Genomic DNA, 25,688 nt, shown 5'->3' on the forward strand with positions numbered 1-25,688 from the left:
AGAACCTAACCACTCAGATTTTCTTTCTAATTTAATTCTGCCTAGACTTTCAAAAGAGAACTGAGTGAAATTAAAAAACAAAAACAAACAAACTAAACAAGCAAACACTTAAGGTCCTATTTCCAGTTATTTTTAATTCTAATTGAGATATGTTTCCATGTACAGGATAAAACCCCTATCACATTATGCTAAAAAAAAATCAGTACTTTAAAATATCATTGGATATAAATTAAGGAGAAAGTCTGGGCAAAAGTCAAAACCGAGGGATTTCTTAACTTTGATTTTTCTTCCTCTTGAAAGATGAAAAAACCAAAAATTTCCATCATTTTGTGCTCCACTCTGACCATCTAAGTGGGGGATTAAGACACCAATAATTCTAACTGAAGTGACAGAACTAACCCATTATTTTGGCACAGAATGGATACACTAGTTTGGTCACAGGATTTGCTGGCCAAGCTCAGGATGTACCATTTCTTCCTTTGTCTCTTGTCTCAAAGTCTACCCAATGTTCAATATACAGAGTACGTAAACTTTCACATTTTGCATACAAAGAATATAAATTTGATTTAATTTACTTACGATAAATTTGTAGGATAACATCTTTTGATGAGATTTCACAGATTTTTTTTTTGTATCCTAGAAAATTTAGCACATATAAAACATGCTAGAAAAGGAAAGAAAATAATTAAACACACGAAGTTAGCTGCTATTGCTGCTCAGCATTCTAACAAAAGGCTAACTCTTCAAAATAAATTCCATAGATTACTATGGAATTGTGATAGAATTTCATATCACAATGAGCAAAAGATTAAAAAACTACCACCTTTAATTAACTAATACTGATTCTGATCTCCATGGCAGCACATGTGCAACTCAATCAGCTCTCTGCCTGCAGATTAAAAAAGTGTAAGATAGTGTCCCTGCCGGCAAGATTACTTACTATTTGGAATATGGACTGAACTGTGTCCCCTGTGAAGCCCTAACCCCAAAGTATTTGGATGTTGGGCCTTTGGGGAGGTGATTAGGTTTAGATGAGGTAAAAAGGGTGCAGTCTTCATGATGAAATTGGTACTCTAATAAGAAGAGACATCAGCTTTCTCGTGTGTGTGTGTGTGTGTGTGTGTGTGTGTGTGCGTGCGCACGTGCGTGCGCGCACCATGCGAAGATATAGCAAGAAAGCGGTTGTCTCCAAGCCAGGGAGTGTGCTCTCACCAGAGAATGAATCACCAGCACTTTGATCTTGGAATTCCTAGCCTCTAAATTCTGAGAAATAAATTTCTGTTATTTAAGCCACTCAGTCTATGGTATTTTGTTATGGCAGCCCAAGATGACTAATACTCTGTGAACTCAGTGACAAATAAGGATCCTTTAGAATAGAGGGCAAACTACAAACATAATCTGCAAACAGGCCTGGATTCCTAAGCATTGTCCTATATATTGATTTTCCAAGTAACAACTAGTATAACAATTATTTTCTTTTTCTGTCATAACAATGGCTACACATTTTATTTCAATGTCAGTGTCACTCTCAAGTACCCACTCATAAGTAATCTTCCATCTTTGCTATGCCTCTGGAGCCAGACCTGCCACTTGCAATACTACTTCGACTTATGTTCTTGCTCTTTGATGTACAGAAGCAAAATTCAAACTCTCTGACTAATAATTTCTGGAAAGTAGAGCATTTACAATCATTCTTTTCTTATCATTAAATCTGAGATTCAGATCATTTATATAAATTGTCCTTTAGGTATATAATTATTTTAGATAATAAATTATTTGCATCTAATAACCTCTAAAAAGCATCATACCTTGCTTCTACTACCCCTTCCCTCTTCAACCTCACCACATTCACATAAAAGTTTTAGAAATTAAGTTCAAATAAATTTCAGCAAGATGGCCAGCAAAAAGGCTGGGCTAATGGCCTTGAATCTTGAGAAACCTGCCCTCCCTGCCTCTCCTGTTAATTAAAGAATCTTTAGAGCCAAATTGCATGACTGGGAAAGTAAGAAAAAAGCCAAATGGTGGATCCATCTCTTCCCTACCAACCACTGACTTCAGAGAGCTGAAACTCCACGTCCACAAGTTTCTATTCCATGACTTATAATTGACTTCACAAGAGAGGAATTAGATTTCTTTTCCTATTTATTTATAGGAAAGGCAATATTACATTAAACATTATTCCAACAATTTTAAAATATCTTGTAAACTATCATTTTGTTAGAATTACTTTCATTATTGTCTATTAGCTTTCACACACACTTATTTTTTGTTGAAATCATAGGTTCTATCCCATTTAACATTATATTTAAATGTATATTAAATGTTTAGTCTTCACACTTTTCATCGCAGTTAATTGATGAGCTTCTGTTGTAATGATGTAGCATCGCTAATATACCAATTCCATTTTGATGAACATTGAGGTTATTTCAAATCATTTGCTATTTCGGGAACCAGAAGGGTCTGATCATGGTGTGAATACACATTTCCTTGGGATAGATTTCTAAGGATGAGATTACTAGCCCAAAGAGTTTTATCAATTTTTCTACTACTTTTCCTGTAGTTTGTCTTTTTTCCCCCCAAGAGGAAATGTGTCAATTTCTTCACCAGCCCAATGAACAAGTTCCTAATTTCTTTTGAAAATAAAAACATGCAAATTTTTTTTTTTTTTTGCTTTTTAGGGCTGCACTCAGGGCATATGGAAATTCCCAGGCAATGGGTCAAATTGGAGCTACAGTTGTTGGCCTACGCCATAGCCACAGCAACATGGGATCTGAGCCACGTCCATGACCTACATCACAGCTCATGGCAATGCAGGATCCCTGACACACTGAGCGAGGCCAGAGATCAAACCTGCATCCTCATGGATTCTAGTTGGATTCATTTCTGCTGCACCAAAATGGAAATTCCCCAAAACGTACAAATTTTGCAGCAAATTTGCTAACGAGATGTTCTCTTTAGTAATGAGAAGAGGAATTACCTCAATAATTACAAAATGATATCTATATGCTATAAATTTAAACAAGACCTTTGATAGTGCATTATGATAAACTTTTTTTTCATGTTCACTTTACTAATTATATTTCCCTTTGTGTGAATTATCTGTTTCGTCCATTCACCTATAGAAGTCTCAATGTTTGAGAGATAAAAGCAAACAAGCACTTTATACTAACAGCCCTCCATATCCTCAGGTTTCCCATCTGTGGATTCAACCAACCACAATTGAACATATTTAAAAGAAAATTTCCAGAAAGTTCCAAAAAAGCAAAATTTGAATTTGCTGAGTGCTGGCAACAACTTACATAGTATTTACATTGGATTTACAACACTCTATTAAGTATTATAAGTAGTCTAGAAATGATTTAAAGTATACAGGAAAATGTGCATAGGTTAAATGCAAATATAATGCTATTTTATATAAAGTACTTAAGCATCTACAGATGTTAGTATCTGCAAGGGTCCTAGAACCAATCCCCTGTAGATAGCAAGGGATGGCTGTACTTCACAGATATTCTTTATCAGTCACACTGGTGCAGATAGATCTATTTGCCCACTCTATTACTGTTCCATTAACAGCTGTTACTGCATACGCATTTTAAATATTTTTCAAATCTATCTTTTTCTTTGTTTTTCTATTTATTATTTAAACGCAAAGAAGATATCCTCTCACAGTTCTATTATATACTCTATTTTCGTTTAGCCTTCCTATGACATGATTTTTTTTCCTTTAATTTCATTAATTCATTAAGATCACTAATTTATTTCAATTTTATGTTGGTATATTGTAAAAGATGTTGATGTAAATATTTTTTTAAAAACTGCTACTCAGCTCCCAACAGCACTATAATCCTTCCTTTTAGGGAGAAAACATATTTTATTTTTTTACATATTGCTGAATCTACTTCTAGACAAGTATCATCCCACAGATCTGTGTTTATACTTTTTCATCATTGTTACTCATTGCTCTTCTATTTGGAAAGTTCCTTGGAAGGCTCCCAAGTTCATTTTTCCTTTGGATTATTCTTTTAAGTTCCCTCCCAGAAACCCAGAGTGATTTTGACTGAAATAGTAATATATGCATAAATTACCTTGGAAAGGTCAGTGACCAGATTTAGAAATTAAAATGCTGCACACACAGAGAACGCTTTGGCTTTCTAATTACTTGTTCCTCATTTCTCTCAAAGTGAAGAAGCTTCATGCCTATTTCTTGAGATGGTTGTTGTATATAACAAGGTCTCCGTAATTCAATTATTATGCCCCAACCTTTACTTAGCTCAAAACGTACTTGAAGGTCCACCATCTGTTCTAGCTACAAAACACCGGAAAGAGACAAGGTTTTCCACTTAGCTGGAATCATGAAAGAGGCAGAGGAAAATTAGTTCAGCACTGTAATTAGAAACCTTTCCCTTATACATGGTGTTGCAATCATGAATTACCTGATACTCTGCTTGCCTTGTTTGCATTTCCTGCTTCAACTGACTCCATACCTTTCAGACTCACTTTGACCTGAGTCCTCATGCACAGGCTCTTCTTCACTGGCCAGCCAATGTCTAGCCCCACCCACAGCCTTTGCCTAGTGGAGCATTCCTCTCCTATCCAGGCTGCTTTGAACATCCTCAGTCCTTTCTTCCAAAGGATGTACCACATATGTATCAACTAGTTACAATGATCAAACGGATTTGAAATTTCAAAATTAAATTTTAACATTTAAGTAAACAAATCCTGTAAACTGGCGGGGGCCTAAGACCCAAGGGCAGAAATAAATTAAAATACAACTAATAAGTTAGTATATAAGAATTTGAGCTAGTAACAAGAGTACTTCTGTACTTCACAATACTTTTGACCAGAGGCACTACTTTCATGAAGTGAAAGACCTGAAGAATTCCATTATTTTCAATTCCAGAATAGATCTAGAGCTACATGTTTCAAATTAGCAGGAATTTCACACATATACGTATATGTGCCAGAAATACTATACACCTATGCACATACATACAACTTTGCCATAATCTGTGTTCATTCTAGTATATGTTAGATAAACAAATATATACATATTTTTTGTCTTTTTAGGGCTACATCTGTGGCACATGGAGTTTCCCAGGCTAGGGGTTGAATTGGAGCTGTAGCCGCCAGCCTAAGTCACAGTCACTTCAACATGGGATCTGAGCCACGTATGTAACCTACACTATAGCTCTCAGCAACGCCGGATCCTTTAACCCACTGAGCGAGGTCAGGGATCGAACCCGTGTCCTCGTGGATGCTAGTCGGATTCATTAAATGCTGAGCCACGACGGGAACTCCAATAAAGAAATATTTTTCAACTTGAACAGTCCTCTTTTCCCTTTAAAAAATAATTTCTATTCAAGAGCAGAAATTATATTTGCTCTTTCTTTGATACCATCACACAGTATTTTTATAAACATAGTTAATAATTATAAAAGCTGAATTAAAAATTTACTAGATTGTAATTTCTCATAAAATGAGACAGCTATGAAAATATGATTTCTAATTCTACCTCATTTCTCTTAAACAGTACTTGGTTTCCTCTTCAGAATTATGGTACACAATTCACCACACTGAACCAAGAAATCAAAGCAAATTTAGACTTTGAGTAAAGAAACACAATGTTCCTTCATGAAAAAGAGGTCTCCACAAACAACCAGAAGAAAAGTTGTATAACAATGGGTATTAAATAGAACACATTTTAAGTTTTCCACATTAACATTTTTATGCAAATTTATCATTAATTTCTGATAACAGATAAAGTTAAGAAAGTTTGTTTTACTTGGAAATAAAAACAAAACTTCATCATGCAAACTTTATGGGAAATAACTGCTGTTCTGCAAAAAGAAAATGTGTTATTGGTTTCCCTGTCTTATTTAAATAGATAACCTGACTAGCTGGAGAATAATCTATTCTCAAAACACAAAAGCAGATGTGTTTCCAATCACTCACACAAATTAGGCAATATTCTTGCTACTCTTGACACTCACAGATACAATTTATAAAGAATTTAAAAATAAAAACTCATGAGAAATGAGTGTGCTTTCTAATGACAGCTTACATAAATCCCGGAATCTGTGGCCCACACACAAGAAACAGCTGTTATCCTAAGTCAGAGGAGTCAGAGGCACTGTCTCAAACCAACTGGAGTTCTGCAAAACATCCCACTTTGATAGGATTACTGTAGCTGCCAGACTCTACAGATGGTAAAAGGACCTGAAAAAGAATCTCAAGGGATCTTGATTTTTAACAGCACAAATACTTGGTCCCAACAAGTGACAGGCCACATCCACATCCAAAGTGACAAAGTTCAGGTCTCTTGATTCTTTCTACTATACCACTTTTTTCAAAGGCATCCTATTAAAAGGAAAAATAAGTCCCAATAAGGAAGTTCCTTATACTATATTCAAACTGATGATTTAGTAGGATCTGAAATAACACGATAACTAGTTGCTGTCAGAGGTCTTTGTTGGGCTATTACTTGCTATGTTTAGGCATTTGACAACAAATAATCAAGTCCAGACATGTTAGTACATAACTCAATCAATCTCCAATTAGGAAGAGCCCTGATGCAAAGCATGTATACAGTATTTTACAACTCCCTAAGGCTCAGTTCGTACTTTAAAAAAATTCACATCAAATCGACACTATGAGAATAACATCAGTTATAGCCAAAATATCATGTTGAGAATTGTATGAAAAACAAAGTAGAAGAAACAGTGCTTGGCCTAACAAATTGATTGATTGATTGATTGATTGATTGGTCTTTTTAGGGCCACACCCGTGGCATATGGAGGTTCCCAGGCTAGGCGTCTGATCAGAGTTGTTGCTGCTGGCCTCTACCACAGCCACAGCAATGCCAGATCGGAGCCGCCTCTGCGACCTACACCACAGCACTCACGGCAACGCTGGATCCTTAACCCACTGAGCGAGGCCAGGGATCGAACCCACAACCTCATGGTTCCCAGTCGGATTCTTTTCCACTGTGCCAAGACGGGAACTCCTATTTTTTTTTCTTTGAAAATTTAAAATTCTAGTTTTAGTTTTGTCCTGTCCAGTTTTCATTCACAGGTATGGCAAGAGAAAGGCACTTTTAGACATATTAAGAATGAATGGATTTGGAAATACACCAAATCATTATGTTGTGTACCTAAAATTAGTACAAGTTATATGTCAATTATACCTCATTTTAAAAAATAGTGAATACATAAGTCAAACATGATAAATAGTAAAATACAGCTCCAAGCATGTTTATGAAAAGCTTTAAATTGGCCACAATTCAAAGTCATTTTAAAAGGTTTGCCTTTCAAATCATTAGAAAAAATAAAACATAATCAATGAAAACTTAATCTACAACTTTAGATCATCCACAAGTCGATGATAAGCAGCATCTATTTTCTTCATCCCAAGAATTGATATGGTATCGAAATGGACAGGAACAAAGTTAGAACCCCACAGGACACCACCAGCATCCTCCCCCACAGTGACTCTGATGTAAAAGCATCCCTTGTGTGTATTAAGCTCCTTCCAATTTACACTTCCTTTTATTTTATCTCTTTTAATATCACATAACTCACAACTCTGAGCAAGAAATACACTCTTCAGCAGTGCACTGAAATTCTTTTTTGACCTGACACAAATCAATATTCCCATCTCATGTGGATCATTAAGCTGGAAAAAATGTCCTACTGACAATTTGAACAGAAAGAAGGAAGAGTACCAGAAAGGTATCTGCAATTTACTAAAATATGAACATCAACAGCATCTGATATTTTATCAGATAAATTCCCACTACTCCACAGAGCAAAGTGGGACTTAGGTATGTTAGGTACAGCATAGCGGTTGGTGGTTGGTGCATGTCATAACGATCTGAGTGCAAATTCCAGATCCACATGGCTAAAAAGAGGTGTTAACTCAGGACCTGTGAATACGCATCTCTAGGGTTCCTTGTTCTACATCATCACTAAATATAAGACCTAATGTTCCTAATTCATCTGCTTTTCCTTTTAACTGCCCATATTTCTTCATCTCTGCAAAGGAATATAAGATGGATGTACTGCTAAAATCTAAATTTATTTCTCTGCTGCACTTCCTGATGTGTCCAGTAAATTTCACAAAGATTGCATGCATTAGAAATGCTGGTTGTTTTTTAAAAATAATTAATGTGTTGGGAAAATGTTCACAAAGGACATATCAGGTGAAACCATGTTGTTCCTTACAAATATATAAAAATATATTTGCCAAATTACCAAATAAACTAAACAGGAAAGCACAACATGTTACCCTGCCCTCCAGCACAGCACAGTTATAGCACAGACCAAGCGTGATAAAGAAATGACCAAAGGCATAGTTTGCTTATATTCTAGTTCAAGGTGTCTTTTTAAGAAGAGGAAGGAAATGAAAACAGAATAAATGTCACCCTCTAGGAAGACTTCAAGTCCGGCTCTTCTCACCACCACTTTTAACATGGGGCATGTACACATGTTACAGATGACATGTGTCACAGGCACAGCAAGGAAGAGTAGTTCCTGATCCCCAAAGGACTATGATAGACTTGCATTATGGCACCTGAGGATCTAGCCTGACAATTCCAACAATAGAAAAGGCCAGCAGAGACACACAGCATTACCAAGCAATGCCTCTGTTTCACTGTGTTCTTTTATCTCATTTTATAGTCTTAACAGATGCAGCTCACACCTAAATGAGTATGTGCACAGGTTTTAAAACACAATATATAAAGAGTAATCTATACTAGCTATTCTAACCAAGGTCAGAACTATCTAGAACACTGATATATCACTCTCCCAAGCCATAGTAACAATCTATCCTCCATCAGTGTAGTTGCCTCCCATCAAGCATGAACTATGAGGGTGGCTGCATCTGTCTTGCCATTGTTCCCCAATATCTAGTCCAGGTCCTGGAACTTGATGGGGCTCAAAAACAGTTGTTGAGTATATGGATGGCTAGAAGGAGGTGACTTGCTAAGACTTGAGGGACTGCCATACAGGAAGGCTGGGTGAGGATGAAGCCGTGCAAATCTGGCAGCCCAAAACTGTGGTAAGAGAGCTGTGCCTCTAGCTCCCTCGTTCTAGCTGGTGCTGCAGGTGATAGTCCTAAGTGCCAGCTACAAATGGACCCAGGTGAAGACTGCAGAGAGTAGCGATGCTAAGGAGCCTGACAAAGGGGGTCCGTATTTATCTCTGGTACCTCCAGGACACAGAAAAGCACTGCAAGAACAGAGAGTCCAGGAGACTAGGACTTTTACTGCTATTGTTCAGATGCCCCAGTCATTTTTCTAAAACTGCCTGGAAAAGATGGTGGTTTTTACAGGTTATTTTGGTTTGAGTAGAAGATGGTTTCTTTTGTTAAAACTCTGTGCTCTGTAAAAATTGTCTTTTTTCCTTCATTTAAAAGTTCTCTACAAAAAAACAGCAAATAACCTAAATGCTCAACAACAGGAAAATGATTAAATGCTCCATGCCACGGAATGGTACAGAGCCATTTAAAATGTCATCTTTCAATAACAGTAATAAGATATAGAAAGGATTCAGAACAGAATGTTAGGTGGAAAAAAAATGGATGATACAAAACTAGTATGAAGCATCACAGTGATTAGATTTTTTTTAAAGATTAGGAAAATTTTTTGCTTCTTAGTATTGAAATTACAGATGATTGTATAACTTTTTGTATTTTCCAAACTATCTTCACCAAAGATATTTTATTTTAATAAGAAAAGTTATTATTAAAAGAATAAAAATGGATGAGAATAACTGCTTTCCTGAAAAAGTAACTGCCAATGTCAGATGGAGGGCTACAAAATTATACCTCTAAAAGCCTTTCTGGTGGTTTAGATGGGGAAAAAAATCAACTGAAAGCAAAACATACCAATCAACCTGTTTAGTTTCCAATAAACAGAGTGCAGGTGTTAGTACAACAGGCCCTAGAAGAATGGCAACCTTTATACATACCTAGGGAAGGAGAGTGACTCTGGGCAAAATTTAATCATGGCCCTTTAAATTGCACCATATTAATAAACGATGGCATTTTTGTTTTTAAATCTTGCCTTTCATATCTACTCTGTGAAATATTCTGGGAAACCAGATCAGAATCACAAGGCCTTGGACACTAGGGCTTTTACTTGAGAACAGTGCATAAATTATTGATGACACAGAGGCTGTACTGTGTTCAAAGAGTCTGCATCAGATGAAAAGCTTTTATTTTGGTAAAGAGCAAGAGAATGGGAATAAAAACATGTGGGTGGCTAGACTCTACTAAGGGTTGCCAATCTTCATATTTCCTTTGGCCTTTGTTGTGTGTCCTTCTCTATTTCCTTCAGATAATTTCCTATAACAGTTAATGGCACTCCCATCCACTCAGTTCCTCAGAATAGGAACTTGGGAGTCATCCTTGATTTCTCCATCTAATCTCATTTACCACCCTATCCAACAAGCCCCACTAGTTCTACTCTTCAAATACATGCTGAACACATCATCTTGCTCTCTCTCCACCATGACCACCTCGATCCAGAACAGCATTTTTAGTATCTTTCAATAGCTTCCTAATTGGTTTCCCACTTCCACTCCTGCTCCACTGGCATCTTTTCTGCACCAGCAAGACTCAAGCTCTTTCCCCTGTCAGAGCCTTTACATGTGCTGAGCCCCTCTGCCCGAAAGGCAATTCTTCATAAGGCTGATTTCCTAGAATCCTGCAACTTAATTCTCAACTCCTCAGAAAAGCTTTCTCTGACTACCTTAACTGTTGCAGGAGCTCAAATATCCCTGACCTCTGCCCCCTCTTTGGTAAACACGGATGCACTGCGTATTTATTTGATATCTGCTTTATCCATCAAACCATAAGCTTCATGAAGGAGGGACTATCCTCATCTTGTTCATCCTGTTCACTGCTGCATCTCTAGCAGCTAAACACTACATGTTTTAATGAATTGAAGAATACTTTGTTTCATATGTAATTGGTGTTATTTCTACAAGCACAGTACAGTGGAACAGGGAAAATAAATCCCTGACTTCCAAACTGATTTCTTATGCCATTGTTTACGTCTTGATTTATTTTCTCAGCATATGCTCTCACACTAAATAAAAATTTGGCACGGAGACTTATAACCATGAAAAACATTCCCAGCCTCCAAACACCTGGTATTAAGCTGGCTAACCTACCCTTAGATGTCACAGACTTCATATTACATCTATGTAATACAAATCCTTTAATTATTGCCAGCCTAGGAAGTTTTCTGACAGTGCACAAAGAGTATAAAGTGCCAGACACTGAATCATTTAAAATCATATTGCAGCTGGACATACACATTTGCATGGTTTTAATTTTTTTTTTTCTTTTTAGGGCCACACCTGTGGCATATGAAGGTTCCCAAGCTAAGGGGTCAATATGGAGCTGTAGCTGCTGGTCTATGTCACAGCCATAGCAACGCGGGATCTAAGCCGTGTCTTTGACCTACACCACAGTTCACGGCAACACCAGATCCTTAAATCACTGAGCAAGGCCAGGGATCGAACCCAAAAACTCATGGTTACTAGTCGGGTTCACTAACCACTGAGCAACAACAGGAACTCCAGTTTTAAATTTTTAATAGAAGACTTTATAAACAAAGTTCAATCATATAGACACCATGTCACAGGGATCATCACACAAATTCTGGGTGAGCTTCAGTTCTTGCAATCAAATGCTCCACTTGGTAAAACATCTCCCTAACCCATCTCATAAACAACACTAAGACTGTCACATGCCTGTAATTAAATTGTTCTGATGAAACATACAGCTCTCAGGTTACAACTGCTTCCCCTGCAATAATAATTTCTAAACCCTCTTCATTTAAATGTTTAAAATATTCAATTCATCACTTCAAATGAGGGCTCTATATAATAAAACGATGAGTGTCAGAAATAATTCTGAAGGATGAACACACAAAGCAACAAAAAGTGTTTTTTAAAAAACGACTGATGTCCTTAATTAGCATTTTGCTCAATCTATTCAATGCAATTTAAATATAAGATCACACAATACAAATATTAACTCCTCCAGAAAGCTTCACTGCAATTTTATTTATTTATGTATTTAGTGCTTAATATAGGCAGTCCCTTTATACACATTGCTATCAAATCCTCCCAACAATATTATCCCCCATTTCATAGACCAGGTGGGGAGGTTTAGAAAGACACTTCATTTGGTGAAGTTAAGCCTGACGTAAGTGGCAGGGCTAGGTGTTGAACCCATTAAGTCCATACACTTAATAACTATCCTAGGGCAATGAATATATGAATGAATGCTTCATCCACAGAGCATTTATGAGGTGTCTTCCAAACTTTTCTCAGATTACAACTGTCGTTCTTCTATTTTTAAATTCAAAATCCCTAGATATTTCCATTACTCGTTACAGCTCATGTCATCATTAAGTGGCTAAAGAAAGATTTACTTAGTATATGGTATAATCTAGGCGCTGTGTGAGCTATTGGTAAAGCAAAGTAGACCAGAAGAAAGCCCCATTTCAGGGGATCTAAAGAGAACATAGTGAAAAGTATAAGTAAATACCATATGATTGGTGGCATTCTGGGAAGCAGTATGCAGTGACCAACTACCTCCCCAAGAGAAGCTAAAAAAGGCCTCACAAAGGAAGTAACACATGAGCTGGGATTCTCCAAATTCTAAGGGAAGAAAAACCATTTGAGTTAGTGAAAAACACTTTACAAAGGTGTGAAACTACAAATATGGCCTATTAGGTAAAAAGCAGGATTTTAAACAGAAGGCAGAGTTTGCAGTGCCCCAGAAGAGAAAAAAAAAACTAAGGCTCACCACACAGAGTGACTGCAGACTGAAAGGGTCTGAAACGCCATGCTTGGGAAATGGGGCTCGCCCACAGGTGATGGGAAGGTGTTAGAGAAGCAGTGGGCAGAGCCGGAAAAGCAGAGACAGAGAGACATGGGTTTGATTCTTCCTTGTGACACTTATGGGGTAGCTGGATTTTAGTAGAGTGCATAACATCCCAAACACAGTTTCCTGTAAAACACAGGCAGCATATTTCTTGTTGTAAAAGAATGCATTCTATCCATCTATATGAAACGTCTCTCACAAACAACTGCTGAACACACGCTGGTTCCTTTCACAACTGAGAATTATAACCTCTGTAGAACATGGTTTCCCCTTAACTGAAAGGGAGAAATCCTACAAGAATGGGATCAGTTAAGAGTTTGAGAGCCAGGAGTTCCCGTCGTGGCGCAGTGGTTAACGAATCCGACTAGGAACCATGAGGTTGCGGGTTAGGTCCCTGCCCTTGCTCAGGGGGTTAACGATCCGGCGTTGCCGTGAGTGGTGGTGTAGGTTGCAGACGCGGCTCGGATCCCGAGTTGCTGTGGCTCTGGCGTAGGCCGGTGGCTCCAGCTCCGATTCAACCCCTAGCCTGGGAACCTCCATATGCCGCGGGAGCGGCCCAAGAAATAGCAACAACAACAACAACAAGACAAAAAGACAAAAAAAAAAAAAAAAAAAAAAAGTTTGAGAGCCAGGGAAGGCCTCTGTAGTTCTCACTCTTAGCACAGAGCCTGATACATGTTTGTTAATAAATTTATTCATTCCATACCAACAATGTGCCAGGCCTTGAGATAATTGTTGGGCATACAAAATTAGCCAAGCAGACCAAAAAAAAAAAAAAAAAAAAAAATCCCTTTCATTTACAGAACTTCCAACTGGGGGTGGGAGACCAGAGGGTAGAGAGATAGAAAATACACATTAATAAATAAATTACATAATTTATTACAAGGAGGTAGGTGCAAAGGAGGAAATTTAAACAGGGTAAGAGAGTGGAGAGTACCAGCCAATGGAGCAGCCAGAGTAGTCCCTGTTGACAAAAATTCAATTAACTATCAATTTAAGGGGAAAAAAGGGAATTTTCAGCCAAAATGAGGATTATAACCCAGAAAATAGATTCTCAGAAAGCTCTGAGGGGAGTTCCCATTGTGGCTCATTGGGTTACGAACCCAACTAGTATCCATGAGGACTCAAGTTTGATCCCTGGCCTTGCTTAATGGGTTAAGGATCTGGTGTTGCCGTGAGCTGCTGTGTAGGTTGCAGATGTGGCTTGGATTGGGTGCTGCAGTGTCTGTGGTGTAGGCTGGCAGCTGAAGCTCCGATTCAACCCTTAGCCTGGGAACTTCCATATACCACAAGTGTGGCCCTAAAAATCAAAAAAAGAAAAAAGCTCTGAGAATTGTTCTGCCTATTAGAAGTCAAAGGCTCAGTCATATACATTTTCCAGACAAAGGATAGTACATCAAAACGATACACTGACATTTTATATAAAATTCACCAAGGATACATAGTTCACGTGAACATGCATAAAGGAAGCAGCAAGTCACCGTGACCCCATAAAGAGTTGAGAAATAAAGCTATTCTTCTAAGAAGTTATATTGTTAGCATCAGAAGGGAAAAAATAGATCCTTACAGTCAAGCAGGCTCTCTTTGAGGAGCTCTGGTTAATGCGTAATGCAGATGCACACTGCACCTGAGGCCCAAACAAACAGAGAATTTTAATGTCTAATTTTTCTTGTCCTGCCTAAAAATTATAAAAGTTATTTCATCAGCCTCACTGAAAAAGAACCATTTGCTCAAAGACCTGAAGGAAGTGAAGGAGTGAGCCCTGCAGATGTCTGGAGAGGAATGATTCCAGGAAGAAGGAACCTGAGGTGCGGGAACCGTAAGACAGCAGTGTGTCTGGTGGCTCAAGAGATAGTCAGAAGGCCTGTGTGGCTAAAGCAGGTCCCCAGGAAGGGGCATAAGAGGAGACAAGATCAGAGAGGTAATGGGGCCAGATCCTGTAGGCCTTTAACTCTGAGAGTGAAGGAAAGCTGCTGGAGGGTTTAAGCAGGAGAGAGGTCTGACTGGAAAGGCTTTCTAGCTAAAGTGTTTAGAATAAACTTGGAAATCAAGGGTGAAAGTAGGGTCACTAATCCAGAGACCTCTGCAGTAATCCAGGCAGAAATGGCGTCCGAAATTTTAAAGTAAAGCAGACTTATTGAAAGAGTATATATGCAAAGTATAAGAAAGGGGTCATGGATGACTTCCAAAAGTTTCTGCCCTGAGCAACTAGAAGGATGGTGCAATCAAGATCTCAGAAGGAGGGAGGTCCCCTTGTGGCTCAGTGGTTAACGAACCCAACAAGCATCCATGAGGACTCGGCTTTGATCCCTGGCCTCATTCAGTGGGTTAAGGATCCGGCGTTGCCGTCAGCTGTGGTGTAGGTGAAAGATGCAGCTCAGATCCTGTGTTGCTGTGGCTCTGGCATAGGCTGGCAGTTACAGCTCTGATTGACCCCTAGCCTGGGAACCTCCATATGTTGCCGGTGCCACCCTAAAAGACAAAAAGACAAAAAAAAAAAAAAAAAAGAGAGAGATCTCAGAAGGAAATAACTGGATGAGTGGTAGGTAAAGAAGGTGCTAGAAATCAGGATGAGTTTGATGTATTTATGGGGCATCCAAATGGACAGGCTGATTAGCCCACCCAATGAACAAACTTGGAGTTCACAAGAGAGGCTGAGACTAGACTAGAGGGCTAGACTACAGCAGTCCAGACTAGATGGAGGATCTAGAGATAGAAATTCAAGAGATGTCTGAATATGAGTGATATTTAGAGATATAAGAAATAGATGAACATTTAATTTGGAGTCAAAAAGTTCTGAATTTGATTCTTGGCTCTAAAATTATGTGACTAGGAGTTCCCGTGGTGGCTCAGTGGTTAACAAATCCGACTAGGAACCATGAGGTTGCGGGTTTGATCCCTGGCCTCGCTCAGTGGGTTAAGGATCCCGTGTTGCTGTGGCGGTGGTGTAGGCCAGCGGCTGCAGCTGATTCGACCCCTAGCCTGGGAACCTCCATGTGCCGCGGGAGCAGCCCAAGAAATGGCAAAAAAAAAATACAAAAAAATAAATAAATAAAATTATATGACTATAGCCGTGTTTCTTTCTTTTTTTTTTTGTCTTTTCTGGGGCCACAGCCACACCATATGGAGGTTCCCAGGCTAGGGGTCTATCGGAGCTGTAACTGCTGGCCTACACCAGAGCCACAGCAACGCAGGATCCAAGCCATGTCTTCAACCTACACCACAGCTCACAGCAATGCCAGATCCTTAACCCACTGAGCAAGGTTGGGGATCGAACCGGCAACATCATGGTTCCTAGTCGGATTCTTTAACCACTGAGCCACAATGGGAACTCCTAGCCATGTTTTTTTAAAACTTCTCTGAATTCATTTCTTCCTGTGTGAAATGGATGATAAAACCTACCCTAGGGATTAAATGAATTAAGAACACAAAGTTCCTGAATGATGCCTGGTACATGTCAAGCCCTCAAATGGTACTGGGTTCATCAGGTTTTTAAGCAAATGAGTGATGTTATTTAATTTGTTCTGTTAGAAAGAAAAAATTCTTCTTTCACTCTTTCTATCTCCCTCATGTATGCTTATCCCCTCCCCTAAAATGAAAGATCCTATCAGATATGCAAATCAAAACTCCAACAATCCCCTTTCTTTCTTTATGAAGCCAAGGTGAAAAGACATCTGGAAGAAAAGAAAAGGGAAAAGGTAGAAATTTAAACACCCATACCAGGGTTGTACACTGTGACAGAACAATACAGGCTGAAAACTTAAGACAAGAGGCAGGGTGGACAAGAGGCAGGGTGGTCCAGAGGCAGAACACTGCAAAGTTCTTTCTTCAGAGTTGCCGCTGTCACTGATAAGAATGTGGTTTTCTCTCCAAAGCTCTTTTAATCTGAGAAATGCAGACCTTGAGAAATGTAAATGTAATTAAGGAAAACTGATTAGAAATCTTCATTCTCAGGCAAAGCAGGCACTACTACTCAACTGGAATCTCTGCAGCTATTGAATGGGAATAATATTTACTATCTCACAAGGATGTGGTGATGTTAATTTTGCAAGTTTGGACTTTTAAGAAGTAATAGCACTAATTAAAATCTGAAAACTGAAAAAACAGTTATGGAATATTCTGAAGGACTCCAATAAATAACAATATTTATTTTATAATGATGGTATAGACAAACACTTTCTCATCTTGGGAGGTGAGGTCAGGCTCCCTTTAGCCCCCTATTCATGACAAGTCTCCATTGGCTAAAGGTAATTAAACGCAGGAAACTCCGTGGCCTCCTCTGAGAGTCCTGTTGACCTGGGAATATAAGGCAGTTATCACAGAAGAAATATATGTTTAATCAGTAAAATATTTCTTGACCTAAAAAGTTAATTTGTCTCAAACTCATGACTTCTTCAGGTGGAACAGAATTTTGCCAGACCACAATGGGAAAAACTGAAAAAGAATAGTCTCAAATACCCCAGCAATGCATACCAATGCTTGCTTCATTAGTCACTATTTTTATCAATACCAATTTCAAACAACAACTCTAAGAGGATAAGACATAAATAATTCATCTTTATTCCCCCACAGAGAAGCTTAAGTCAAAACAAAAAATCACTAAGACCAAATACATTTTCCTCCCCCAAACTGCTATAATCAAACATAAGAAAGTAGAGTTAGAAAACAGCAAGGTGTTCCAAAGATTGATTATAAGAACCATGTGTTTTGTGATGTTCAATGATAACTCATTCTTGAATGTCTATGGATTACTATGACAATTAAAAAAAAAAAAGGCGACTTGTTTTATGTGTTGCAATTATGACTTAAAACATTACTTACCCCTCCTAGTTATAATGAAAACTTCAAAAGTAAAAAACATTTATTATTTATTAGTAATGAAAGAATATATACTAAGCAGTACCACTCTGTTAAAATATATATATTTTATTTAACATAAAGGCCTACAAATCTCACTCTAGTATTTAGTTGCATCAATTTTTCCTTGAAAAAAGAAAAAGAAAAAGTCTGTTGGATCAAAGATTCAAAAGTAAAAAAAGAAAAGTATAAAGTCCTAGAAGGAAATACGGGAGGTTTTAATAATTTTTTTAAAATCTTGTACAAGAGGAGTTCCTGTCGTGGCACAGTGGAAACGAATCCAACTAGGAACCATGAGGTTGCAGGTTCCATCCCTGGCCTCACTCAGTGGGTTAAGGACCCAGGGTTGCCGTGAGCTGTAGTGTAGGTCACAGATGCGGCCCGGATCTGGCATTGCTGTGGCTGTGGCATTGGTCAGCAACTGTATCTCCGATTAGACCCCCTGCTTGAGAATCTCCATATACCACAGATGCGGCCCTAAAAAAAAAAAAAAGCAAAAAAAAATCTCGTAGAAGGGAAGGCCTTTGTAGGCAAGACACAAAGTAAAAGGTATTAATTGTAAATCTGACCATATAAATATTTAAAATATTTGCATGAGAGAAGAATACCATGAATAAAGGCAAAAGATAAATGACAAACTGGAAAAATTTATTTGAAAAACATATGGCAGAAAAATTATTAACTTCCTAATATAAAATAACAATTATATATCAATAAAAAACAATTTCTATACATATTTAACAATGTTCAGTCCCATTCATAAAGAGACAGTTAAATAAAATACTATTTTCACTCATCAGATTGACAAAGATTAACAGTAATAATAATCATAAAAATGATCATACTTCCTATGTACTATCATCCTCATTTTATAGATGAGAAAATTATGTAATCATCTTAATATCACAGAGCTAGGAAGTATAGAACTATTAATTTTTTTTTTTTAGAATTGTCATTTTTAAAAGTTTGTTCACATACACTTAAGTTGATAAAGGGGGGCACTCAGGTATTTTCATACATTATTGCTGATGATGTCTCATGGAAGACTCTTGGCAGAAAATATCCTATACTCCATGTCCATGGTTTTTCCCACAAGTGCTACATGATTTTTCCAGCTTGTGAGGCAAACATTTTATGTGTCATTGAAAAGCCAAAGGCTCATGCCCCTTCTAGAGACAGGCTGCTTATTTCCAAAAGAGAAGAACTAAACTCAGGAGTCATGCATGCTAGCAAAATATTGCATTTTTTAATGTAGATCAGTATCCCAAATAAGGGAAAAGACAAAGTTGGATGTCAGATCACCTTCCTTTCCCTGCTGGAGTTGCCCAATCATCCCACAGGAACCAGGCGGGACCTGGGCACTCCAATGACTGTCCCACTATCATCACTGCCAAAGGAACCACACTGGCCCTAAGACCCAGAAAAGTTGCATAATGGAAGCCTGGAAATCAGGAAACAGTGTTTGACATTATGTTTAAGAGGGAATAGAGAGATAATCTGTCTGATCTCTGTCTCTTAGTGTTTTCCACTTTTCACATCATATGCTCTAGCCCAGACAAAGGCTATAAAACAGAGTATACCTTAGAGAGCCTCTTTGGAGAGTAATTTGGCAATAACCATCAACACCTGATTTAAGAAACAATAACTAGGGAGACGGGATTAAGATGGTGGAACAGGAGGACTGGAGCTCACCTTCTCTCATAAAAAAAACAAAATTACAACCAAATTCTGAACAACCTTCAACCAAATGGACTAGAAACTTTCAAAAAGATATCCTACTCCAGAAGACAAAGAAGTAGGAGGGGCGATTATGCAATATAAGCAACCCCATACCAGCTGGATGGGAAGCCCACAGACTGCAAAGTAACTGTATCACAGAGATTCACCTACAGGAGTGGGAATTCCGAGCCCCACATCAGGTCCCCACACTTGGGGATCTGGCACTGGGAGAAAGAGCCCCCAGAGTATCTGGCATTAAAGGCCACTGGGGCTTGTGCAAGGGAGCGCCATGAGACTGAGGGAAATGGAGACCCCATTCTTGAAAGGTGCATGTGGGCTTTCGTGTGCACTGGGTCTCAGGGCAAAGCAGAAGCTCCATGGGAATCTGGGTTGGACCTGACTGCAGTTCTTGGAGGATCTCCTGGGAAAACCGGGGGTGACTGTGTCTTGTTGTGGGTCAAAGACACTGGAAGCAAAGCTCTTGGAAATACTCATCAGCATGTGTTCCTCTGGAAGCGGCCATTTTGGGAAAGTCAGGCCCCACCCATCAGCTCTGAGAAGCCCCACGTCAAATAATAATCCATGTGGGATCACAGACCCACTCATCAGTAAATAGGCTGCCTAAAGATCCCCCCAGGCACACAGGCACCTCTAATCACACACAGAGACAAAACCCCACCCACCAGAGGGATAGGAATCAGCCCCACCTACCAGTGGGCAGGCACCAGTCCCTCCCATCAGGAAGTTTACAGCAAGCCCCCATACCAACTTCAGCCACAAGGGTAGGAGACATCAGAAGTAAGAGAGGCTGTTGTGGTCTGCCAAAATGACATGACACCAAATACATATAAAAATGAAAAGGCAGGAGTTCCCGTTGTGACGCAGTGGTTAACGAATCCGACTAGGAACCATGAGGTTGAGGGTTCGGTCCCTGCCCTCGCTCAGTGGGTTAACGATCAGGCGTTGCCGTGAGCTGTGGTATAGGTTGCAGATGTGGCTCGGATCCCGCGTTGCTGTGGCTCTGGCATAGGCCGGTAGCTACAGCTCCGATTCGACCCCTAGCCTGGGAACCTCCACATGCCGTGGGAGCAGCCCAAGAAATAGCAAAAAGACAAGAAAAAAAAAAGAAAAAAAAGAAAAGGCAGGAGTTCCCATCTTGGCCCAGTGGAAACGAATCCAACTAGGAACTATGAGGTTGCAGGTTTGATCCCTGGCCTCTCTCAGTGGGTTAAGGATCTGCCGTTGCTGTGAGCTGTGGTGTAGGTCAGATGCAGCTCAGATCTGGCATTGTGGTGGCTCTGGCATAGGCCAGCAGCAACAGCTCCGATTAGACCCCTAGCCTGGGAACCCCCATATACTGCGGGTGCAGCCCTAAAAAAAAAAGACAAAAGACAAAAAAAGAAAAGGCAGAAAACTATACCTCAGATCAGGGAGAAAGAAAAAATGCCAGAAAAACAGCTAAGTGATCAGGATTTTATCAGCCTCTAGGAAAAATATGTTAGACTGATGATAGTAAAGATGACGCAGGACATTGGAAACAGACTGGAGGCAAAGATTGATAACTTAGAGCAAACATTGAGCAAAGAAATACAAGACTTAAGACTTATGCAAGCAGAGATACAAAATACAATAACTGACATAAAAAATTCATTAGAAGCAACCAATAGCAGAATATAGGAGGCAGAAGAATGAATAAGCAAGGTGGAGGACAGACTAGTGGAAATCATTGATGCAAACAGAAAAGAAAAAAAAAGATTGAAAAGAAATGAAGACAGTCTCTGAGAACTCCAGGACAATGTCAAATACACTAACATCCGTATTATAGAGGTGGCAGAAGGAGAAGAGAGAAAGGGACAGAAAATATATTCCAAGAGATAATAGCCAAAAACTTCCCTAACATGGGAAAAGAACCACTCACTCAAAACCAGGAAGCACAATGAGTACCATACAAAACAAACCCAAGAAGGAACACCCCAAGTCACATATTAATCAAACTGACCAAAATTAAAGACAAAGAGAAAATACTGAAAGCAGCTAGGGAAAAGAAGCAAACAACATACTAGGGAACCCCAATAAGGCCGTTGGAAGAAACTCTTCAAGCCAGAAGGGAGTGGCATGATATACTTAGCATGAGAAGAGGGAAAAAACCTCCAATCAAGATTACATTAGCCAGCAAGGCTCTCATTCAAATTAGAAGGAGAAATCAAAAGCTTTACAGATAAGCAAAAGCTAAGAGAATTCAGCAACACCAGACCGGCTTTACAACAAATACTAAAGGAACTTCTCTAGGCAGAAAAGAAAAGGCCACAACTAGAAACAAAAATACCACAAATGACAAGGCTCACCAGTAAAAGTATATACACAGTAAAGGTAGGAAATCACCCATGTGAAAATATGCTACCAAAATCAGAAATCGTGAGAAGAGGAGGGTACAAATGCAGGACACTGGAGATGCACTTCACAACTCAAAACAAACTTCATATAAACTTATATAAACTTCAATATATATATATAAAAACTTCAGGGTAACTGCAAACCAAAAATCTACAATTGAAACACACACAAATAAGAAAAATCGACTCAAATACAACACTAAAGATAGTCATCAAATCACAAGAGGAGAGGACAAGAGAAGGCAAGAAAAAAAGCAACAAAAACAAACCGAAAACAATTAATAAAATGGCAATAAGAACATACATATCAATAACTACCTTAAATGTTAATGGATTAAATGTCAACCAAAAGACACAGACTGGCTGAATGGTTACAAAAACAAGATCCATATACATGCTGTCTTCAAGAGACCCACTTCAGTTCTAGGGACACACACAAATTGAAAGTGAGAGGATGAAAAAAAATATTGCATGCAAACAGGAGTCAAAATAAAGCTGGAGTAGCAATACTCACATCAGACAAAATAGAACTTAAAAGAAAGAATATTATAAGAGACAAAGAAGGCCATTATGTAATGATCAAAAGATCAGTCCTAGAAGAAGATATAACAATGGTAAATATATATGCACCCAACATAGGATCACCTCAATATATAAGACAACTGCTAACAACCTTAAAAGGAGAAACTGACAATAACACAATAATAGCGGGGGACTTTACCTCCCCACTTACAGCAATGGACAGATCATCCAGACAGAAAATCAGCAAGGAAACACAGGTCCTGAATGAAGCATTAGACCAGATGGACTTAACAGAAATTTATAGGACATTCCATCCAAAAGCAGCAGAATACACATTCTTCTCAAGTGCACACGGAACATTCTTTAGGACTGATCACATTGTGGGCCACAAATCAAGCCTCAGTAACCTTAAGAAAAGTGAAATCATATCAAGTATCTTCTCTGACCACAACGCTATAGCACTGGAAATCAACAACAAGAAAAAAACTAAAAAACACAAACATGTGGAGACAACAACATGTTACTAAACAAATAATGGATCACTGAAGAAATCAAAGAGGAAATTAAAAAATGCCTAGAAGCAAATGACAGCAAAGATAATGACACTCCAAAACCTATGGGATACAGCAAAAGCCATCCTAAGAGGAAAGTTTATAGCAATACAAGCCTACCTCAGGAAATAAGAAAAAGCTCAAATAAACAACCTAACTTTACATCTAAAGCAGCCAGAGAGAGAAGAACTGACAAGACCTAAAGCTAGCATAAGGAAAGAAATCAAAGGATCAGAGCAGAAATCAATGAAATAGAAACCATAGTAAAGATCAAAGAAACTAAAAGCTGGATCTTTGAAAAGATCAACAAAATTGATAAACCCTTAGCCAGACTTATCAAGAAAAAAAGAGGGAGGACTCAAATCAATAAAATTAGAAATGAAAAAGGAGAACTAACAATGGACATCACAGAAATACAAAGGATCATAAGAGACCACTAGATGCAATTATATGCCAATAACACAGAAAACCTAGAAGAAATGGACAAATTCTTAGAAAAGTACAATCTTCCAAGATTAAACCAAGAGAAAATAGAAAAGATAAACAGACCAATCACAAGTACTGAAATTGAAACTGTGATTTAAAAACTTCCAACAAACAAAAGTCCAGGACCAGACGGCTTCACAGGTGAATTCTATCAAACATTTAAAGAAGAGCTAACACCTATCCTTCTGAAACCATTCCAAAAAATTGCAGAGGAAGGAATACTCCCAAACTCATTCTATGAGGCCACCATCACCCTGATACCAAAACCAGACAAAGATACCACAAAAAAAAGAAAATTATAGGCCAATTTCACTGATGAACATGGCAAAAATCCTCCACAAAATACTAGCAAAGTGAATCCAACAATACATTAAAAGGATTGTACATCATGATCAAGTGGGATTTATCCCAGTGATACAAGGATTCTTCAATATTCACAAATCAATCAGTGTGATACACATTAAGAAACTGAAGAATAAAAACCACATGATCCTCTCAATAGATGCAGAAAGAGCCTTTGACAAAATCCAACACCCATTTCTGATAAAAAACCCTTCAGAAAGTGGGCATAGTAGGAACCTACCTCAACATAATAAAAGTCATATATGAAAAACCCAGAGCTAACATCATTCTCAACAGTGAAAAGCTAAAAGAATTCCTGCTGAGATCAGGAACAAGACAAGGATGTCCACTTTTGCCACAACTATTCAACATAGATTTGGAGGTCCTAGCCACAGCAATTAGAGAAGAAAAAGAAATAAAAGGAATCCAAATTGGAGAGGAAGAAGTAAAACTATCACTATTTGCAGATGACATGACACTATACCTAGAGAATCCTAAAGTCACTACCAGAAAACTGTTAGAACTCATCAATAAATTTGGCAAAGTCACAGGATACAAAATTAACACACAGAAATTGACCGTATTTCTATATACTAACAACAAAAGATCAGGAAGTGAAATTAGGGAAACAATCCCATTTACCATCACATCAAAAAGGATAAAATACTTAGGAATAAACCTACCCAAAGAGACAAAAGATCTGTACTCTGAAAACTATAAGACACTGATGAAAGAAATCAAAGATGGTGCAAACAGATGTAAAAACATACCATGCTCTTGGATTGGAAGAATAAATATCAAAATGAATATACCACCCAAGGCAATCTACAGATTCAATGCAATCCCTATCAAGTTACCAAGGACATTTTTCACAGCACTAGAACAAAATATTTTAAAGTTTGTTTGGAAGCAAAACAGACCCAGAATAGCCAAAGACATCCTGAAAAAGAAAAATGAAGCTGGAGGAATCAGGCTCCCTGACTTCAGACCATATTACAAAGCTACAGTCACCAAAACTATATGGTACTATCACAAAGACAGAAATGGAGATCAGTGGAACAGGATAGAAAGCCCAGAATTAAACTGACGCACCTACAGCTAACTAATCTATGACAAATGAGGCAAGGATATACAGTGGAGAAAAGACAGCCCCTTCAATAAGTGGTGCTGGGTAAACTGCACAGCCACATATAAAAGAATGAAATTAGAACTCTTCCTAACACCATACACAAAAATAAACTCAAAATGGATTAAAGACCTAAATGTGAGACCAGATTCTATAAAACTCTTTGAGGAAAACATAGGCCAAACACTCTCTGGCATAAACAACAACAATACCCTCTCAGAGTAATGACAATAAAAACAAAAATAAACAAATGGGACTTAATTAAACTTAAAAGTTTCTGCACAGCCAAGGAAACCCTAATAATTAAACTTAAAAGTTTCTGCACAGCCAAGGAAACTCTAAACAAAACAAAAAGACAACCCACAGAATGGGAGAAAATCTTTGCAAATGAATCGACTGACAAGGGATTAATCTCCAAGATTTATAAACACCTTCTGCAGCTCAATACCAAAAAAACAAACAACCCCATCAAAAAATGGGCAGAAGATCTAAACAGACAATTCTCCAAAGAAGATATACAGATGGCCAAAAAACACATGAAAAGATGTTCAACATCTCTCATTATTAGAAAAACGTAAATCAAATCTACTATGAGGTACCACTTCACACCAGCCAAAATGGCCATCATCAAAATGTCTTGTCAAGGGGGAGGAGGAAGGAGGGGGATACATTGGGAGCTTGGGGTTAATAGATGCAGACTATTGCCTTTGGAATGGGTTGGCAATGAGATCCTGCTGTGTAGCACTTGGGAACTATGTCTAGTCGCTTATGATGGAGCATGATAATGTTAAG

At 38.4% G+C, this 25,688-nt stretch overlaps 1 protein-coding gene and 1 long non-coding RNA gene across 51 annotated transcripts in view; one reads left to right on the plus strand and one right to left on the minus strand.

Annotated features, from left to right (window-relative positions):
- The window catches only part of ST7 (suppression of tumorigenicity 7), a 315,021-nt gene that overhangs the window by 208,481 nt on the left and 80,852 nt on the right, over positions 1-25,688 (minus strand). For 4 of the 50 annotated variants that reach the window (XR_014833049.1, XR_014833050.1, XM_085004660.1 and 1 more), the window contains exons 1-3: positions 6,062-7,451; positions 4,086-4,306; positions 580-664 (exon numbers count right to left, since the gene is read on the minus strand). The gene's annotated coding sequence lies outside the window, so the exon portion shown is untranslated. 50 annotated transcript variants of the gene reach the window in all.
- Positions 11,337-15,303, plus strand: LOC146394984 (uncharacterized). Its single transcript, XR_014834445.1, has 2 exons — positions 11,337-13,230; positions 13,533-15,303. It is a non-coding gene; the product is annotated as an uncharacterized LOC146394984 (long non-coding RNA).

The sequence above is a fragment of the Sus scrofa genome, chromosome 18 (assembly GCF_054392235.1).
Source record: "Sus scrofa isolate SSC_HxYL_T2T_F1_AM1 chromosome 18, Sscrofa_HxYL_maternal_Yorkshire_Landrace_v2.0, whole genome shotgun sequence".
NCBI lineage: Eukaryota > Metazoa > Chordata > Mammalia > Artiodactyla > Suidae > Sus > Sus scrofa.